At 34.2% G+C, this 22,315-nt stretch overlaps 1 long non-coding RNA gene across 1 annotated transcript; it reads left to right on the plus strand.

Annotated features, from left to right (window-relative positions):
- The first annotated feature begins 204 nt into the window (after nucleotides 1–204).
- LOC143233162 (uncharacterized) lies at nucleotides 205–2,159 on the plus strand. The gene is made up of 3 exons (XR_013018005.1): nucleotides 205–362; nucleotides 1,319–1,616; nucleotides 2,003–2,159. It is a non-coding gene; the product is annotated as an uncharacterized LOC143233162 (long non-coding RNA).
- The last annotated feature ends 20,156 nt before the right edge of the window (nucleotides 2,160–22,315 follow it).

Here is a 22,315-nt window from a genome sequence, read left to right on the forward strand (position 1 = left end):
ACATGAACGGTGTACAAAAGAGAAAATAGATTTTCAAACGATTCGTTACATTACGTAACCTTGACAATAACCTTATGACAAAATGATCTTGCAGATGAGTTGATGAGCTGGTTATCGCTTTTGGACATTGTTGCTAAGAGACTTGCTATTGGATTATTAAAAGTTTTAAGATATAAAAAGGCGACCAATCACTATGAAATACTTCAAATTGCTTATTTTAAGATAATTTTTTTCTGATTAAAACAGTATAAAAACAATGCTGTGACTTGTATTCTTCATTAGTTGTAAAACAGCTAGTCATAATCGTCGTACAATTTTCTAAGCATCAAGTTGAAATTTTCATCAACATCATGCAGAAACTGGTAAGTTAAGAGTTAATTTTATCTTCAAAATGTTTTGATGATGTTAAAACACACATAAATCTCTACAGAGCTATGCTATCTGTGTTTATATTTCTAACATACATAAATCTCTACAGAGCTATGTTATCTGTGTTTATATTTTTAAAATGCATAAATCTTAAGAGAGCTGTGTTATCTACGTTTATATTTCTATTGTTTAACTTTGTATTTTTAAGTAAATATTTAAATTCTAAGTACATTTAAAATTAGTTGAGTGCCTATTCAAGAGTGGCTGGATATAGACTGGTGGTTAATGCGCTTCGCTGCTGCTCGCGGTTTCGAATCCCATAACTTAAAATGCTCCCACTTTCTTCAACAGTTGTAGACAGATGGTGTTACCTAGCTGCATGTTCCTCTAGTCAACCACTTCTAAACCAACAACGGCTACCTCAGGTAGCCTTCGAGAAAATTTGCACCAAATTCAAGAAACAAACTTATTGAAGAATAGTTTGGGCTTTGTTTTAAAAAGTTGCAATCATGGAGCCATCAAACCTTAGTCAGAGAATGGCACAGTTAGGAACTGTTTTTAGTTTTCATTAAAATTATTCCGTAGAATAAAAAATTCGAAGTGAGGAATAATAAAGCTGTTTTTATTAAAATCACCTTTGTTGTTATTTTATTTTATTTAAGAAATATTCTAAAAGGTGCTCTAGACGTTTAACTTCTATGGAAATTGAACAAAATAAAAAGTAAAACAAATAATAAAGCTGCAATATTATTTCATTGGTGAAGAAATAGCCATTAGAGCAACGTGATAGCTGATTACTTGCAAACACGTTACAATTAGTGCTATAACACTTTGAAATCGTAAGTAAAAATTATTTTATGTGCAAAGGAACACAGGATATTTTAACAGTTTAACAATAATTGTAGTGCACGTATTGTTATTCACAAGAACCATTTTTCCATATTTTCAGTTTGTTGTAGCCCTATTTGCTGCTGCCCTTTGCCTTGCCTTTGCTGAAAAGGATAAGGAAAAGGTATACGCCTATGGCAACCCATTGTATTCCACCTTCTACAACCACCCACTGTACAGTCCCTATGTCTACAATCCTTTAATCCATAAGACTGAAATAAAACCAGTGGATTACAAGTATACTGGCTACAACACGTACAACCCTCTTTACCATGGATATTACTACCCTGGATATTACTACCCACGTTACGGCATCTAAGTTCGAGAAAGTCCAGATGAATAATAAAATGGTGAAATTGGTAAGATGAAACATAAAGACGTTCTTTTGAAAAAAAAAATGTATTTCCAAGTTAGCTCAAAAAATTCAGGTGGTCAGTTTTAGATTTAGCAAATAAAATATTAACGGATGGTTGATGATAGTAGTTATGAATTACAAAATGTATCCAGATTTGGGTTTTGAAGTGTTGGAATGGTCGTTTCTGTTTTTTAGTCTTACATTGTTGTGCTTTACAACACGCGGTAGTGCTAGTTTTGTTTTCGTTTCTTTATTACTATTGGTAATCACAAAGACTGTGACATTAGTTTTACATACGAATAATTCTTTATATGGTAAAAAGTTAAAGAGTTATTCTGTTTGGAGTTGGTCTACATCAAATATGATTTTTTTTTTATTTTGTTTCAACAGAACAACAACTAGTGATTCCGATTTGTGGACTTCGACACGGCGATGACTAATGGACCTTTTCTCTCTTCATACCCGGGTTTTTTCATAATTTTTGTTTTCATGTTGTGTATTTCATGTTTGGTTTCTCATTTTCAATAAAACAAAATGAATAAGCATATATGTATGCGTCTCGTGAATAACTAATCTCATAACATTGCACTTGGTTGACCACTATTAATGGCTTCAAAGTTTGAAGGGGAAAATAACTACTTTTATTGATGAGCGTCGCTAACCCTTACTTTTTCATTTTTACTTTAAAAATTTTCTATTATAATTTACTTATCTCAAACCTTCAGTACAATTAATTCTCTATATATACAAAACAATTCAGTGTTGTTGTTTTTTTTTTGGTTTGGTTTGTTTTGAATTTCGAGCAAAACTACACGAGAGCTATCTGCTCTAGACATTCCTAATCGAGCAGTGTAAGAGTACAGAAAAGGCAACTGGTCATCACCACCGACCGCCAACTCTTAGTCTACTCTTTTACCAACGAATAGTGGGATTGACGGTCACTTTATAACGCCCCCATGACTGAAAGGGCGAGCATGTTTGATGTGACGGGAATTCGAACCCGCAACCATCAGATTACGAGTCGAGTGTCTTGACCACCTGGCCATGTCGGGCGAAACAATTCATTTCCAACCACATTATTAGTATGTTTCCCTGCATAGTAAACAATGTTTTCAGCGAAAACGTATTTACAGAGTTGTTGCTTGTTTGTTTTCAGTGCAAAGCTACACACTGGACTATTTCATGCTTTAATTTTAATGCAATTGTTTCTGAAGTTTAAAACACATTGACAGTAAACACAAAACAGAGCCTGATTCTTCACGGGCGACCACTTTTATGACATGAAAAATAATTGTTTTACACAGCCTTAACTCATTTTAAGGATATAAACCACTGAACTTTCCTTTTTGTACCATGATAAAACTTTGAACTTGAAATTAAATTATAAAGTTTTTTATTTGTTTCACTTAAATGATTTTTAAACAATGTTGACAAGTGAACACTTGTTTTAGGTTTATAATTAAATGGTAACAAATGTAGTTAACTGTGTGTGTGTGTGTGGTTTGTGTTTTTCTAATAGCAAAGCAACATCGAGCTATCTACTCAGCCCACCAGGGGAATCGAACCCGTAATTTTAGCGTTGTAAATCCAGAGACATACGGCTGTACTAGCGGAGGGCGGTATAGTTAACATCATATCAGTTATGTCAGTTTCTTTATTGCACATGACCTCAAATATTGATACCATACCATACAACTGGCTACAATAGATTATTATTTATCACTGGTCATAATCATGGCTTCTTGGGACTTAATGTTAAGGAACATACAGTAAAAAAAGACCATATGATAAATTCATATCTGTGTCATCCCAATATTCATGTTTGCACTCTTCTTGGTACCGATATTCCTGCATCATTGTACATTTATAAAAAAACAAATTTATAACACGTTTTGACGTTTTCCTCTTGATTGAAGGTTAATGTATTCTATGAACGTCTGTAATAAAAGTCAGTATAACGTATATTGATTTCATTTTCTTCATACATAATATAGTGATTGACTCCCTAAACACACTGATTGTATAGTGTACAAAGCATTGAATATTCTCAATGTTACAGTCATGTAATATTCATCTCTTATTGACTGATAATTCCTATTTCACTCTGCACTTAAGGCTTTTAAAGAAACACCAGATTTCTGTAGGAACGCTAACTTCAAGAGCTAATGATAACATCGTTCACACTAGAATTATTATTTTGTCTTAGCTTAAGCTAAACACCGCCGTGCTTAGCGATATATAAAGATATACAAAGTATTGTTCAAATTTATTAGAACACCCTATTGCACCCATAACTTTGATTCATTGTACCTAAGAAGTAAAACCATTGCGGTTTAAAATGAACAGCCTTGAGTATTTTCAGGTAACATTTTACCAAAACAATAACACATTTTAAAATGCATTATAATAAATTTTGACTTTGTGTACATGAACATAAAACAACATGGAAGTTTCTACCGTTTCTCATGATCACGTATTGAGTATCATGCTTTATTTATCTACGTTAAATTTATTTATTTTACCAAAATAAAACTATAAAATAAACTACGATTCCCAAGAAGCCTGAACATTAATGTAAGTAAGACACTACAAAATAGCAATTGGTATTCATTCAGAATAAAATTCATTTCTTCGTCATTGAAGTTTTGCTTTATAAATTAATATCGTTTTATAACAGTCATTTGAAATACTTGTATGCCATGTAATGTGTTTTTACCCTTTTTTTGTATTTTATAATTTGCATGTAGTTATAAAAATTTTGACTTTCACGGAATTTATTTACTAAACAATTGATGCAGGTATTCGCTTTTTTTTGCTTTTTACTTTTATGAAATTCTAATTTAATAAACTACTGATTAACGTTACTCAGATGTTCCAGGTAGATTATGTTAAAAGAAAGCAATACATTAAAGTTCGTCTCTATACAGTTGGGTTGTATTAAAACACTACAGGTGCTTAAGAAAATAGAAACCAAAAGATTCCTTCTCTTAATCAAAACAAGACAATTTAATATTGATGTTATTATGAATCTGAGTAAATGCAAGATAACATTTCCTGGTAGATAACGTTATTTAATACTGATGTTATTATGAATTTAAGCAAGTGCAAGATAACATTTCTTGACAGATGACGTTATTTAATATTGATAGAAAAATCGCATCATGATCTTTGTTAAATTCCAAAGTTTATCATTTATGTTTTTCTAGCATGAAAACAAGAAAAAATATTCAAACAAACAGTTACCAGACATAATCTAACATTTTTATAAAATGTCTTCGTATTATTGTGCAAGGCACAGTTGTTATTTGTTATGCAAATCTGTGTTCCCTGGTTATTGAAATTTGTAATAAAGTTGTCAAGGATAAATAGTTAAACACTATCTGGGTTTTATTTAACTAACGTTTAATGTTTTATTCGGGTTTATCTCTTAATCATTTTTGTGAAAAACATATTTAATCATTTTGAAAACCTAAAATGTGTCACTTAAAACATTCAAGGTTTATGTCGTCACAATTCAACCAGATGTTTATCAGTGGTATTCTGTATAACCTTGGTCTTCAGTGCCAGCACAAAGATAATCAAAGGCTTACATAGATAATCAAAGGCTTACACAAATCTCTTTTTTTTAGATAAAGTTCTTTGCCCTCTTATAAAGTCAAACCCTTATAACATGTATCGCTGTATGAAGACTACAGACGTTCTTGATACTTCAGTGTATTCCAGTGAAGTATTTTTTCTTAGAGAACTATTCAAGGTTAATTTCATTTTTGAGATTTTTTTCTCACTCGAAGCTTTTGTATAAAAGCAAATGTATTTAAATATACAGAGTTTCAAGTTTTCTTTGAAAACCAGTTGTAGTATTCAATACACATTACTTTAGTAAAAATAGTCGCTAATTAAAGACAACTCTCACATGCTCGTTGTATTACGAATTAAGACAACACGAGTTAATTGAATTATATATATATACATATATATAAAGAGTAGTGTACAAACCTATTAGAACACCATATTACACCCGTAATTTCGATGTGTTGTGTCAATGAAATAAAACCATTATAGTTTAAAATACTGGATAAATCCAAATTAGACAAGTTACTAATTTTCCCCCTATATCAATGACTTTAATGTACAAGAAATAGAATTAAAGTTTAAAGAAAAGCGACACAAAACTAAATGATTAAAAGCAGTACAGTTTTTTAAGCTGTTCAGGATATTAACCCTAAGTTTCGTTGATTAAGAACTGTTTCCAAAGTCTAGTTTCTCCTGAATATTCCTTAGTACATTTCTCAATAATTTTACACTCATCAGTGGCATGAATAATCCTATATAAGAGCTGTAAAATGTTTTACACGGTATTAAGTTTGTATTTTCATTATAGAATGTATGCATGAGTAGTCTTTATTTGTATTTTATACAAGTCAGAATACGTTAAAATATTAACTACAAAAGATCAGAAACCTTCATGTAAGTTGAATATTACGTTTTATGTATTTTCAATAGAGTCAAATAAGTACTGATTTTGGAATAGTTATAACATGTGTTATTAATTGTAACAACTTTCTCATTATATCTAATAAAAAACAAATATCTTGGTTCGTTATTTAAAAGGTAATGTTCTAAAGTTAAGGACAACTGACGTTTTGTTTTCTCTTGTCCACGCATGCATGCACATATCTATGCACAACAGTCAAACCGCCACCTAGGAGAAATTAATAAAGCTTTAAAAATAAATTATTTACAATTACTGGTTTGAGTTGCTCCATTTTTATTGTTATTCTAAATTTATATCCAAAAGAAATACACTTCAAGATATTATACCTTTGGACTAAAAGGTTTGTTCCAAGAAAAAAAGTTAATCATCTTAAAATGCCGCTTGTTTAAACCATTTCAGTACTTTAAACCTGAAGTTCACAGTTTCATTTGTTGAAATATCCAGAAATTTTTCGTTTGATTAGGCTAGAAATGTTAGGTTAGAAATGTATAGTTTTCTTAGTAGAGTAAAATGTTCTAAATGCGCAATAGTTTAAATGGTTAAAATATAAAACTGCATCTCACAGACTGAAACTCAGTCTAACAGAATATTTCCCTAATTTTTTGTGCCTGTTAAAACAATCATATTTAATCCATCTAAATATTATAAAAAAGCAGACTGTCACGACAGAATTATTCTGAGTTGAAAGAGCATCATATAAACACTAGACTAAGTCCTGAATAATGAGTTGTTTTTTACTATTATTGATTACTCTAAATAACAACTTGCCATGTGACGTCGGTTCCTAAAAATTGAGAAATTTTACTTTGATATTTTGCTATTTTATAACATCAGTTGTTAAAACTTAAGATTGATACTAGTAAGTGTCGTAAGTCAAGAGGCACTACTTACTGTAAACAGATCTAGAACTGTAGCCATTAATACATTATAAAGAAAGCTCTGAAAGACAAATATCAAACATCGGTTACATTTGACCAACAAACTAACAAATGCGATAGATACTGATAGATACCTTATAACAGTTATATCTTTGTTAGAACTAGAAATAAACAAATTTATAACACCAAATGATTGCTTTTATTCAGTTAAACACTCAACGTTTCGCTTTACAGCTTCTTCGGGAGCGTTCACTAAAACACAAACCGAAACTGAGAGTACAAATCTTCAAAATTTTGAAGAGATGTAAATGTGCAAACACATCATTGTGCCACCGTGGGGAGGGGACTCTTTATAAATCAAAATTCAAAATAAACTTAATATCAAAAGCATATTAATAATATTAATGTGGAAATAGTAGACGTAAAACGTAAAAAGATATTTTATCAGTCATTCTTTAATAGATACAGTCAAGATTTTGCCTTAAAGTATCTTGGTGTATCAATTATTGTCATTGTAGGAATTCAGTGTCACCATCACCAAGAGCCTCGTGGGCAGTGTTCTCACTTTCTAGTTTACTCAACGGAATTTTTAATTAACCTTGGATTTTCTTACAAGGCAAACTGTCCTACCTCCACATTTTTCGTTTACCTTATATAGTTGAATGTCATGGCCAAGAATGCTTAGAGGCCTCGGCTCATAATTATGTTACGTCACAGGTAAAGATCATCCAATTGAAACAATCCCTAAACACCGAACCAAAAAGAAAATAAGATAATTACCTCACTTTTAATTGTTATTAAGTGATTATTTGTATGTCATAAATTTGAGGTAAATAGATAATTTTGGTTTAAGAAAATGGAAAAATGTACAGTTGATGATACATTATTATGTCTTCATCACTTTCAGTCAATACATATGTAAATTTAATTACCTTTCAACACGCTTCTCTCCCAGTGGCTCAGTTTGAAGGTTTATAACGCTAAACATCGGGTTTTGATATCTACTGTGGGCACAACACAGATAGCCCACATTGTAGTTTTGCGCTTAACTACATACAATTTTTTTCAACACGACTCCAATGGTTCAGCTGAAAGTCTAATGACTTATAAAGCTAGAAACCTGGTTTCGATACTCGTGGTCATTGTGTAAGGTTTTACTTTACACTAAACAAAACTTTCAACACATTAGAATTTTTATCTTGTGATATTTTCAAAACAAACACAAATATCTTCAAACAAAGCAAACCCAGAACCTTTTTTAGGCCCGTGGCGCATTGTAGCAAATCTTTTTAGTAAGGTGAAAACAGCAAAAATCAAGCGAACACGAACACATAACATTAATTGGAAAGAAAAAGGACTGTGGTGAATCGTAACAAATCTTTTTAGTTAGTTGGTTTGTTTGTTTGTTTTTAATTTCGCGCAAAGCTATACGAGGGCTATCTGCGCTAGCCGTCCCTAATTTAACAGTGTAAGACTAAAAGGAAGGCAAACTCTTGGGTTACTCTTTTGCCAACGAATAGTGGATTGATAGTCGCATTATAACCCCCCACCTGGCTGAAAGGGCTGGCATGTTTGGTGTGGCAGGGATTCGAACCCGCAACTCTCAGATTACGAGTCGAGTGCCTTAACCAGTTGGTCATGCTGGGTTTCTTTGGTTGTTATTTGTGGCGAGTACTATCAATGTTTTGAGTTTGTTTATTTTTCAATTTCTCACAAAGCTACATAGGGCTATCTGCGCTAGTCATCCCTCATCTAGCAGTGAAAGACTAGTGGGAAGGTAGCTATTTAGCACCACCCAGTGCCAACTCTTGGGTGATTCTTTTACAAAAGAATAGTAAGATTGACCATCATATTATAATACACGGCTGAAAGGGCGAAACATGTTTGGTGGGACAGGGATTCGAACCTGTGATCCTCATATTGCGAGTCGAGTGCCGTAACAACTTGATCATGCAATGTCCAATGTTTGAAGTCTTCAACTATAAAAGTTCCCCAAGTTAATGTAAAGTGTCTAATACAATTTGATGGAATACTGTATCAAATGCCTTTTCTAAATCCAAAAGTGCATTTAGTGTTTATTTTTTATCATTATATAAAAAAGGCGTAATTATTTTCTATGGAAGTTAAGAGTGTCTCTTCGGTATTTTACTCATTGTTTATACTGACTTTTGGAGAAGAACTTAAGTTATTTAAAATCGTATTAACTTGTTTTTCACTAATTTTTAGTGTTTTAGAAAATACCGATAACAATGAAGTTATGACAAGATGTTTATGTTTAGTCAATTAATATTTTTATGAATATTTCACACGTATTATTAACATCACTATAAGAACACATTTTTCCTAATTAATTTTACTTATGGTAGTAGCTTACTTGATTTAGATGGTTATCAGTACAAAACAGAGCCTGAACATAATACGTAACAGTTGATACCGTCTGGAACGTTCAAAACGAGACATATCAAAACTGGCCAGGTGGGTTAAGGCGTTCGACTCGTAATCTGAGGGTCGCGGGTTCGAAACCCCGTTGCATCAAACATGCTCGCCCTTTAAGCAGTGAGGGCATTATAATATGTCGGTCAATCCTACTATTCGTTCGTAAAAGAGTAGCCCAAGAGTTTACGGTGGGTGGTGATGACTAACTGCCTTCCCTCTGGTCTTACTCTGCTAAATTAGAGATGACTAGCGCAGATAGCCCTCGTGTAGCTTTGTGCGAAATTCCAAAACAAAAATAAAACATATCAAGACCACATTATTTTACTGCTAACGCAACATATTTTCATGGAATCTAGGCTAATTTTAAATGCACTTTGTAATGCTATGATATTGAGAATTGTCAAGTACCACAATACGTATTGTCTTTGGGACATGCTCCTTGTAAACAGTGACATTTATAGTTTGACAGGCATCTAGACAGAGATCCGGTAAATGTGTTCATCTTGGAAATTTCACTAAATTACTATAAATGTTTTAAAGCCGTTGTTCTTGACTTGTAAACCTCGCTGAACAAATCCATATAAATGTTTGTCGCAAAGTCGGTTGTGATTTCTTATGAACCTATTGTAAAACATTTTTGATATTTTACAAAATCTAAGTATCAGACAAAGAACAGCCTTGAAAGAAAAAAAACAACATATTCAATTGTGCACTGGCCTTGAAAAACAGTTAAACTACAACAGTTAATTTTTACGATATACAGAGTTATCACCTTTGGTTTTAATGGCCTTTGTGTATTTGTCTTATAGCAAAGCCACATCGAGCTATCTGCTGTGTGCGCCAAGTGGAATCGAACCCTTGATTGAAGCGTTGTAAATTCGTAAACTTTCTGCTGTCCCAAGGGGAACTTAATGCCCTTTAAAAATATCTTGAAAACTTTAAATACCAATTTTTAGTCTGCTTTTCAGTGGCTTTTTGCAAAATAAGATTTGTAATAAAAGTAATTGAAAAAATAAAGTTCAACCTTGTTATTAGAGTTTCGTGAAAAAAATTTACTTTATAGTATTTTTTTAGATAAAAATTTAGTCAAAATTTGTATTAGAGAAAATGAGGTAAAATTTACTTTGCTCTGCAATTTATTTATTTATTTTTATCTGAAATAGCATCCACATAAAACGAGTTTGAGTTATTTTTATAACTAGTTAGATAACTTGGTGTCAATTTATATTACGGGCTACATATTTCCGCCAATTTAATGGGAAGGGTGAAAATATTCCTGAGATAAGTTAATCTACAATAAATAGGCAAATTATTATTGTATAAGGAACCCAAAACATCTCCATAAATTAATTTTCAAAACCTTTTTATTACATTTATTTTCATTTTCTTATTGCTGAAAACTAAATTCAGTAGGGACCACAGTTTCTCTAGGTGATTATTTCATCATTTAACCAATCAATCGAGTGGTATAATATCCAACTGTGTAAAATTTACGTGTAGCTGAAGGTTTACCGTCTGTGTTTGCTACCCTCAAGTGGCAAAGCATTACGTATGCGGATTTACAACGCTGGTAACCGGGTTTCGATATTCATTTTGGGCAGAGCACAGATAATCCATTCTGTAGCTTTGTGCTTAATTACAAATCAAGAAACTCCATTTGTTTTGCATCGAGTCACTCGACTAACTTATCTGTAATAGTTCAACTTTTTAGGGCACACTGTATGTATATATATTTCAACAACACCAAGAGATCTGAAATAGAGCCTATCTTATTTTCGTTAATTCAGAACATACTGTTAAGCATACTTTTGTGTGAAACAAGCACTAGTCGTAAATAAGGGTTTTGTAACATTTGAACTAAGTGTTCTCGCACCATTGATACTGATAACACAACAGTACATTATAGAATGTTCATTTATTGGTTCAAGTGAGATAATATTTACTGTAAAAGTTAGTTTTATTGATGTCCCCTGGTGGAACAGCGGTAAGTTTGTAGACTTGCAACGTTAAAATCCGGAGCTTGATTCCCCGCTTCGAACACAACAAACAGCCCAGTGTGACTTTGTTCTAAAAATAAACAAAAAAGCAATTGGTCTTAATGGCTCTTGCTGTTCAACTTAAAGCGTTTTTATTTCAGCCTCACTTAATATATTTGTTTGTGTTTGCTCGATTATCACTGTTTCCAACTAACTAGGCTGGCCCGGCATGGCCAGGTGGTTAAGGTGCTCGACTGGTAATTCTCTTGGAAGCAAACGAATATTCTCATGTTTAAATAAAGGAAAACCAACAAATGAGCCTCAAAGATACAGACCAATCAGCCTGACCAGCTGCGTAGGAAATATTTTAGAAATAATGATAATTAAAAAATTAAATCATTACCTGTAACACAATTCTAAATTACTGGAAGTACAAAACGGTTTCAGGAAATTTCGGCGAACCATATATCATTTAGTTAGATTAACTGAAACCGCAATATATAGTTTTAGCAAAAGAAAATGCACGGTTGTTTGTCTTCCCGATTTAGATAAGGCTTTCTATACAATCTGGCATCTAGGTGTAAGGTTCCAGATGTTACAGATGGAACCATCATGAGGAATTACTCTTTGCTTATCAAACTTTCTAGAAAATAGAAAAAGTCGGGTAAATTGTTGAGAGCACCAACTAGGGGTATTTTACTCTTGAGGCAGGGATACCTCAAGGAGGAGCAGTTAGCCCCATATTCTTCATCATGCCATTTTAAACGGCCAAAATTACTGTTTCACAATTTGCAGATGATGTAGCTATTTGAGATAATTCTGAAACGCTATTACTATTGGCTGCAAATTTAGAGCTGTCATTAAATAATATCGCTAAATACTGTTGAACAAACCAATAAAAATAAACAAACTAAGAATGCAAATCTTAGTACTGTACTAGCAAAACTAAAGAAACTAATCAAAATCAGCCCCAAACTATAAGAACACTTGACTTGGCATGATCAGGTGGTTAAGGCACTTGGTTCGTAATCCGAGGGTCGCATGTTCCAATCCCCATCACACCAAACGTGCTCACCCTTTCAGCCGTTAGGATGTTATAATGTTCGGTCAATCCCATTATTCGTTAGTAAAAAGTAGCCAAAGAGTTGGTGGTGAGTGATGATGACTATCTGCCTTCCCTCTAGTCTTACACTGGTAAATTAAGGACGGCTAGCGCAGATAGTCCTCGTGTAGCTTTGCGCGAGATTCAAAACAAACCAAACCAGATGGAACACTTTTCCAAATAGGTAATAGTAATCAAAATTACTTGATCTCATCTATGACACAAAATTAGCATGGCAAAATCATATAAATGAGATTTTAAACAAAATCTAGCAAAAAAATAATTTAGAAGTCTGTCAGTAAATGCATGAACAACACCAACTAACGTATTAAAAATATACAGATAATATATACGACCAATCATAGAATACGGTTGTCCAGACTGGATCAATGTTTCACCCATGAAAATTAAAATTAAACTAAACAAACAAAAAATACAATACTTACTAGCACATATAAATCTTCCCCCTCAACAAACTCTGAATTTCTACGTAAATACACACACATGCAACCACTCCATGATAGACTTCTAAGCAGATCATTTACGTATTTCAAGAAAAAAGTTACGTGAAAACGAAATGTTTCGTGCATTAGATCGTTATATCATGCATGATGGAAATGAGTTTCTCTCACCATTAAGCATACACTGGTGGCCAAAATCTTAAGGCCAATGGACATAAAGAAAAAATGTGCATTTTGCGTTGTTAGACTCAACCACTTATTTCAGTAGAGCTGCGAAAGATGAAAATAAGAAAAGAAAAAATAAAAACTTTTTTAACATTTAGTAGGAAAAATGTAAACACTATAAAATTAGCCTAAATACTAGCTGGTCAAAAGTTTAAGATCATACCAAAAAGAAGTCCCAAACAGGATAGGAAATGCCCAACAAGAGGTCTCAGTGGTGAGTTGCACGGCCGTCATTGCGAATAACTTCAAACACTCGCTTTGGCATGGTCGATATAAGCGTTTGTAGAAGGTTGGCTGGAATGTTATTCCAAGTGGTGAAGATGGCTTCACGAAGAACATGCACTGTTTGGAATTGACGTCCATTTTTATAGACTTTCCTTGCCATCCACCTCCAAACATTTTCAATGGGGGATCAGTTCGGGCGAACACGCTGGATGGTCCAAAGGAATCACCTTATTCGCCATGAAAAAGTCCTTTGTCATGCGGACATTGTGGATTGCAGCGTTCTCCTGCTGAAAGATCTAGTCATTTCCACCAAAGCGAGAGCTTTCACTCAAGAAGGATGCTCTCTTCAACATGCCAATGTAGCCAGCTTCTGTTTGACGCCCCTGTATAACCTGAAGTTCAATTGTTCCATAGAAGGAGAAAGCACCCCAGATCATGATGGAACCTCCTCCACTGTATCGTGTAGAAAATGTTTCCGGTGGGATATCCTTATCATGCCAGTAACGTTGGAAACCATCTGGACCACTCAGGTTAAATATTTTCTCTTCAGAGAACAAAACCTTCTTCCACTTTTCTGCGTCCCATGTTTGGTGCTTCTCAGCAAAGTTTAACCGAGCTGTTTCGTGGTGTGGAAGGAGACGTTTACGGTTTTTAGAGCCTTTCTCTCGTAGATGTCGTCTTATTGTTCTTGAGCTGCATTGTGCTTCCGTAAGGCCCTTAATCTGGTTCGACGATCGGCTGGTGTCTTGCCGGACAACCCGTCGAATCCTCCTGCTCAACGCCGGCAAAATTTTCTTGGGCCGACGTCTTGAAATTTTTGTTCCGTATCCATCAGGGTCTTTTAATAAATTTGCAATAGCAGTTTTACTACGGCCAATTTCACCAGAGGTGGCACGTTGAGAGAGATCTTGCTTTTGCAGCTCGACAATTCTGCCACGTTCAAACTCTGACAACTTTTTAACCTTTACTATGTTTTTACACAATGTAACACAGGAGATGTCAGTGAGAGATGTTGACAACGTTAATGCTTGAACACAAATGACTAAATTTCGTTACGTGTTTACCAATTAACGCTTCGTTTTAATATGGTCTTAAACTTTCGACCAGCTAGTATTTAGGCTAATTTCATAGTGTTCATATTTTCCCTATTAAATGCTAAAAACGTTTTTTATTTTAATTTTCCCTTTTCATATTGTCATCTTTCGAAGCTCTACTCAAATAAGAGGTGGAGTCTAACAACTCAAAATGCATATTTATTCTTTATATTCATTGGCCGTAAGATTTTGGCCAGCAGTGTATACTATATAAGTTTATTAATATGCCACCTATTAGTAGACCTACATAACTCATCATTCTGTTGTTTATTATATAGTGTATTAAAAAGGGTATTTATGTAAATACAAATAAAATGAGCCAACAATGTGAAAAACACAGCAATATATGTACTATACATATATAGCGAGTGTGTCTGAGCGTAAATAATGAACGTTAGAACATAAATGAACATGGATCTGATTGAGGTTTTGAATTCGTGTAAATGAACATTTAACATTTGCCTACAACATAAAATTATTAATAATACCATAATTACGAGAGAAATAGGTCAAGGTTTCACCTAACTCTCTAAGGTCCACTCAAGGGACCTCAATACCGAAAATGAGAAAGATTGGTTTTAACTGTAGGTAATCGATTTGGTCTGGGATAACTAGATAGTTAGGACGCTTGACTCGTAATCTGAGGATTGCGGGTTCGAATACCCGTCACACCAAACATGCTCGCCCTTTCAGACGTGGGGGCTTTATAATATGACGCTCAATCCCACTATTCGTTTGTTTTCTTTTTTTGTTTTTTTGAATTTCGCACAAAGCTACACGAGGGCTGGCTGCCCTAGCCGTCCCTAATTTAGCAGTGTAAGACTAGAGGGAAAGCAGTTAGTCATCACCACCTACCGTCAACTCTTTTACCAACGAATAGTGGGATTGACCGTCACATTATAACGCCCCCACGACTGAAAGGGCGGGCACGTTTGGTGCGACCAGGATTGGAACCCGCGACCCTTGGATTACGAGTCGAACGACTTAACACGCTTGGCCATGCCGGGCCTCCCACTATTCGTTGGTAAAAGTGTAGCCCAGGAGTTGACAGTGGGTGCTGCCTTTTCTCTAGTCGTACAGTGCTACACCAGGAACAGATAGCTCTAGTTTTGCCTTTTGCAAAATTCAAAAAAAAAAAAATCCACTGGGAGACAATAAAAAGTTTATACCTGAATTAACTATTTCGTTATGCTAAGTACTAAGCAAGTTATACAAGTGTTAAACCTGTGCACTTAGGATAATAGCAATATAATTTTCTATGTTTGAGTTATTATAAAAAATAATGATGAGAGCAAAAATACACATTGATCATCTTGCCGTAATATAAATATTGATTACACCAGGAAATATTTAATTTAGAATAATCTCTTTCTATTAAAGAAAACAAAATCATCAAATTCAGTTGAAATGTACTAAAGACAGATTATTTGAAATCAGTTGATGCATTAAGTTATAATGTGTTGTTTACCAGGATTCTATAATATTTATGGATTTTTTTTTTTTTTTAGCAGACGCTCAGCATGGCCAGGTTGTTAAGACTCGCGACTAGTAATCTGAGGGTCGCTGTTTCGAATGCATATTGTACCAAATTTGCTCGTCCTTTCTGCTGTGGGGGCGTTAAAATGTAACACCCACTCCCACTATTTGTTGGTGAAAGAGTAGTTCAAGAGTTGGTGATGGGTGGTGATGACGGGCAGCCTTTCTTCCAGTCTTACGCTTCTAAATTAAGGACGGTAAGAGCAGATAGCCTTCGTGTAGCTTTGCGCGAAATTCAAAACGAACCAAACTTTGCCATCTAGCGACATAATAATGAACTATGCTTTCACCTTCCTACAAGATTGTGACTTTTAACATAACTTTTGTGACATTAACTGAAAGTGTTTAAAGTAGTTTTGTGGTCAAACACGTCTATAAACTTGTTCACTCAAATATTTAACAGGTCTTTAGCATAGGTTTAAAAAACATAAGATTTTTCACAATTTTCAAATAAAACAAATGTTTAATACAAGTGAACATCATATAACATATCGTATCATGTTACACTTTATACATGTTACTTGTTTTAAGTACGACGCCAACTTGAAATTTAGTATTTATTTGTATAAGTTAATGTGATTTTAATCAAAATATACACCTGATCCAAATAAAAATTTTAAATTTAGAAATCATGGATTTGTTATACAGAAATAAGTATGTATTTTTGCATGTATATCCTAGATATCGGTTAACGGTAAGAGAAATATAATGACATCTAACTGTTTGTTCCATCTTTATACACATATTTCTCGTAAAATTAAACAAGACACATTGTTTACTCTAATTATGGCTAGATTGTTTAAATTGTGAGCACTAGATGGCCATAGAGTCGCAGTCTTACACATAATTAAATCTATGGCGAAAAGCCGTGATTCACGTTGAGTAAGTTGATAGACAGCCTTCCACCACCATCAGCCCCCGCCACGCATTGACTATTTCTATTATAAGAGTAATTTCTGGTTAATAACTTAAGACATCTATAAAATTCGCAAATAATTTAGTCGTTATTTTCAACAAATGTTGAGTTTGTAAATTTTATCAGTGTACATAATTTTATGATTTCAAATGACATAAAAGCGGATGTCAGGTGATAATATAGAGCTATCAGGTTTAATTTCGTAAACTCTGTTTCTGTACACGGTGTGTAATAAGCTTTCTCAAACTTGGCACAGAAAGGCAAGTCAGTAGAATTTCTTTATCAAAGAATAAAAGTATAAACGGCTCGGCATGGCCAGGTGGGTTAAGGCGTGCGACTCGTAATCTGAGGGTCGCTGGTTCAAATCTCCGTTGCACCAAACGTCCTCGCTGTTTCAACCGTGGGGGCGTTATAATATTACGGTCAATCCCACTATTCGTTGGTAAAAGAGTAGCCCAAGAGTTAGCGGTGGGTGGTGATGATTAGCTGCCTTCCCTCTAGTCTTACACTGCTAAATTAGGGACGGCTAACGCAGATAGCCCTTGAATAGCTTTGTGCGAAATTCAAAAAATAAAAACATTTGAAAATATTTTCTATTATTCATAATAAATTAGATCCTTCTGTAATATTATCTCTTAAACAATGTTATAATTTTTATTTTATTTTTTTAAGTTTTATCTTTCTATAACTGTATATTTAGATTTCTAATAAGCTATTGGTGTTGTCTAGCAACAATGTTTTGAAAATTTTATATTTTTATGGCTACCTTTTTTGAAGCACTAATCACCAGTAAATATTAAGGTTTGGTTATTTGGAATTAAGCACAAAAGGCTATCTGTGCTCTGCCCACCACAGGTATCAAAACCCGATTTTTAGCGATGTAAGCCCGCAAACATACTGCTGTAGCACTGGGGGGCAAAGGTAAAAATGAAGTGTTAACCCCAGCATCAAATAATTTTTCTTAAAAATAAATAAAGTGAAACAAATATCAGTAATCTCTTTTGAGCACCTAAGTCATACAATGTAAAAGTGAAGCCGGTTTCGTTGTATTATACAAAATACAGCTTATTGTTAGTATTTTAGTTTGGGAAAAATACAGAGTTAGTTTCATTATAGAAAATAATAATCGGCACAATATCTTCTACACACAAAACGCACTCTTCTAATCAGAATTTAAGAGTTGCAAGTTTGATTAAGCTTTATATCTTTTGGTTTTTTAATGAGTATCACATTTTTTTATAGAACCACTGATCTGTATATATGTATAGAGCATGCCACTGTTTAGTCTAATGCAGAGGGTGAAATCACCAGAAAACTGTCCATGGCCATCTGACCACACCCATACAAAGCTAATCCCACTATACTATTACGTTGTTATATGGCTATTATTCTCCAGTAATTTTGTAAATATGCCTTACTTTTCGGCCTTGGGGAGCAACAGCATATAGACCAAGGGATGTGAAAAGATCTTCCACTTGCAAATATTCATTTTACGTTAATTACCTATTATCAAGTAAATTTTTATCGAACTTAGTATTCAAACACGGGGAACTGTCTGTAACACACGTGTGCCAAACAAAACTCCATCGAAGCTGGTGTGTGTTAATGCACGTTTAATGTAAGATTGATATATCCACTTTACTGAGCTTGATCGCTGCTTGCTCGATAAATTTAAATAATAATATACATTATGGATAATTACGTGTAATTGCATTGATTTAGAGCCACGTTATGTACATACCAGGTTACTGATATAAGCCTTTTTTTGATAAATTATTATGTTATTGTAGGATTACTGTAACATGTGTTAGTGTAAAATTAAGTTTGTTTTTATGATGATTTTAGAGAACTAATTCATTTATCACTTAAGTAGAACTTTTCCTTATCAGTACATTGTTACACCAATCATAGAAACGCTCAACTTTGAAATAGAAACGATTCTTTGTTTTTATAATTATTAACGGGTTTCCTTTTCTTACACCAACCCTTAATATTAGTACTTACAGTAAGCTATAACAATATCAGAATCAGGGTAAGTGATAGATTCTGAATTGTACTGTTTAATTATTATTATCTTTTTGTTTTTATTTATATGTGAAAAAAACAATAGCAACGTTATTCGTTGATATTAAAACATTATGTGCCTTATTCCAACAAACGTAAGCGAAATCTACTTCCATGTGTTGTGTCAATATCAGTCTGAATTTGTTCGTTCAATCAGAACTAGTAACAAATGGTGAATAGATACGTTCCTTCTTGTAAGAAAAGAAATAATTATTAAGTATTTCTATTTGAAAATCGAAAGAAAATTAAAAGAAATTCCACTGTCGGTTTCCCAGTGGCACAGCAATATATTTGCGGCGGACTTACAACGCTAGAAACCGGGTTTCGGTAGATTTGTGCTTGACTTCAAAGTATATCAACTACATTCCACTGGTGTCTTCTTTGCTACGTCGTTGTTATCGCTATATTTCCCATTTACAGTAAGCATAACAAACCCAGTAACGTAACCTAACGAGTGTTTTCTTCCAATTCAAATTACACGCTTTTTAATAACTCAGTTGCACGAACTAAAGTCAGATATTTCTTTGGTACATGTATATGAAATCACGCATTCTATGGGAGATTTATTAAATAAAATTAAAAATCTCATAATTTTTCAACTGTTTGTTTGTTCGTTTTTTGAATTTCGCACAAAGCTACTCGAGTGCTATCTGCGCTAGACGTCCCTAATTTAGCAGTGTAAGACTAGAGGAAAGGCAGCTAGTCATCACCACCCACCGCCAACTCTTGTGCTACTCTTTTACCAACGAATAGTGGGATTGACCGTCACATTATAGCGCCCCAATGGGTGAAAGGGCGAGCATGTTTGGCGCGACGGGGATGCAAACCCGCGACCCTCAGATTACGAGTCGCACGCCTTAACACGCTTGGCCATGTCGGGCCAACTTTTCAACTATAGAAAAGTATTTTATATTTATTATCCTGTGATTTTAATTTTAATAAAATTAAAAACTTCAACAGAAAACTCTCATAGCACACTATTTAAATGGTCTCAGTGGGGTTTCCAATTAATTGTGGTAAGATGGCGAACGCGTGGCTTCAGTAGAAAGACATAGTCTTTATACTTAGCTATATCTTTCTGTTTGCGCCCTCTCCCCTCTCCCGGTGGCCCAGCTGGAAATATAAAGGATTATAACGATAAAACTCGATACCCGTGGTGGATAGAGCACAGATAATCCATTGTGTAGCTTTGCACTTAACAACGAATCTCTCCTAGTTGTCAGGAGCTGACAATTTCATACAGTTTTTCAATTTTTCATTGATATAAACGCAAAATAAGTTTCCATTTTCAGCCTTAATTATATTTTCGAAATCTTACCGGAACTAATTTAACCTGTCATATTATTGGAATAAGAATCAGTTAATTAAGCAATTAAGAGCATTAACTTTAACATGTTATACCATTTTATGTAATTATGAGCTTACTTCAGCGTACTACACTCACAAGGTAAGTTGATACCAAATCGTTCTCAATCAAAAATTCGATATTTTAAGGAATGTCTTTAAAAAATACTTACTGAATAAAAACCAAACAGAACAAAGTATATATTTATTCACGTTCGAATATTTATCTTCGATACTAATTTGACATATTACTCTCTAAATACAAAAGAACCTACAACCATACTTGTAGTAAGAGAGTTTCTATTACATAATGCTAATAGTTGATTTAGTAACTTATATTGAAACCATTTCAGAACTTCACTTCGTCGTTACAGTCCAGTCGCCACGACCAGTCATGCTCTGTCTGACGACCATGCATCTTGAAAATAGCTCTGCAGCGTAGTTTCCACCGCAAACGTCTCTGTCGTAAGACTGTCATGATAAAACGCACCATTCTTCCATGTTACTTTCCGTAATTCATCTAATCTACAAAGTTGACGATTTTCCGACACCCGTTTCAAAAACCCAATGGCACAGAAAATCATAGGCGCTGCTCTGCGTTCGGTGAATTTATCGGTATGTCTTCGTATTGAATAGTATGAATATCCATTCATTTCTTCAGCTGTTTTAGGTATGCGAGGACTAAACGAGAAGTAAGACTGGAAGCCTTACCTCGGTGAACCCATACCCTGTTGGTTTCGTTTCCAGTCGTAGATTCTTCACAATATTACGTACTGTTGCCTGGGGCCTGTGGGCGGCTTTCGGTGCCGACCTTTTTGTTCGTGAATTCACAAATGTCACAAGATTTCGAAAAGTGAGCTTTGCTTACCATGGTTGTACTTCAGCTTGTTGCTTATTTCTTTCTGGATTGTCCTGGTGCATCAAGTGATCCATATTCCTTTGTTTTCCGATACCACAGTCTGGAAAATGTAAATCCATTACCATGAACTCGGCCCGGCATGGCCTAGCGCGTAAGGCGTGCGACTCGAAATCCGAGGGTCGCGGGTTCGCGCCCGCGTCGCTCTAAACATGCTCGCCCTCCCAGCCGTGGGGGTGTATAATGTGACGGTCAATCCCACTTTTCGTTGGTAAAAGAGTAGCCCAAGAGTTGGCGGTGGGTGGTGATGACTAGCTGCCTTCCCTCTAGTCTTACACTGCTAAATTAGGGACGGCTAGCACAGATAGCCCTCGAGTAGCTTTGTGCGAAATTCCCAAACAAACAAACAAACAAACAAAACCATGAACTCATATTTATGGTCCGAGTATAAGAATATTTTACTTCAGAAATATCTCTAACATATACTTTCCAAAGCGATCGATTTTTGGTTGCATTATGCTACATACATGGTGCCAAGAAGTGTCAAAATGTAGTTCAGATACATTCCGTATCGCCGCGACTTTTATATGAGCTGTGATTATCACGTGACTTGCTGATTAGGATATTAATAACATAACATAATATTAATATAACTTGTTGCTATGTGTTGTCAGTTTTTAAACATTTAGTTCAAATATTAAATGTTACTACTATATAATCTATTCAAATATGATCCAAAAATGATAGCTTACTGAACTAGTGTAAGTTAATGTGCCGAAATTTAACTTTAACTTCTTTATAAGAATATAAAAAATAATACATTTTACTCCTTGTCGCCAAATTCTGAAATGATCGAACTACATCGAAACCTAAAACATACAGTATTCGTGTTTCATTTGCATAACTAAGAACAGCATTGACTGAAATATAAAAGGAAAAGGAAAACTGATCGGTAGGTAGAGCAAAATATTTTCATATATATTCTTCCTATGTTTTTTTTGGACATCGTAATTATATGTTTAAAATGCGTTCTAAATTATTTTTTCTATGTCAAAAAACTATATATAATATTGGGCTAATTCAATTAACTATAAC

The sequence above is a fragment of the Tachypleus tridentatus genome, chromosome 12, assembly GCF_004210375.1.
Source record: "Tachypleus tridentatus isolate NWPU-2018 chromosome 12, ASM421037v1, whole genome shotgun sequence".
Taxonomy (NCBI): Eukaryota; Metazoa; Arthropoda; class Merostomata; order Xiphosura; family Limulidae; genus Tachypleus; species Tachypleus tridentatus.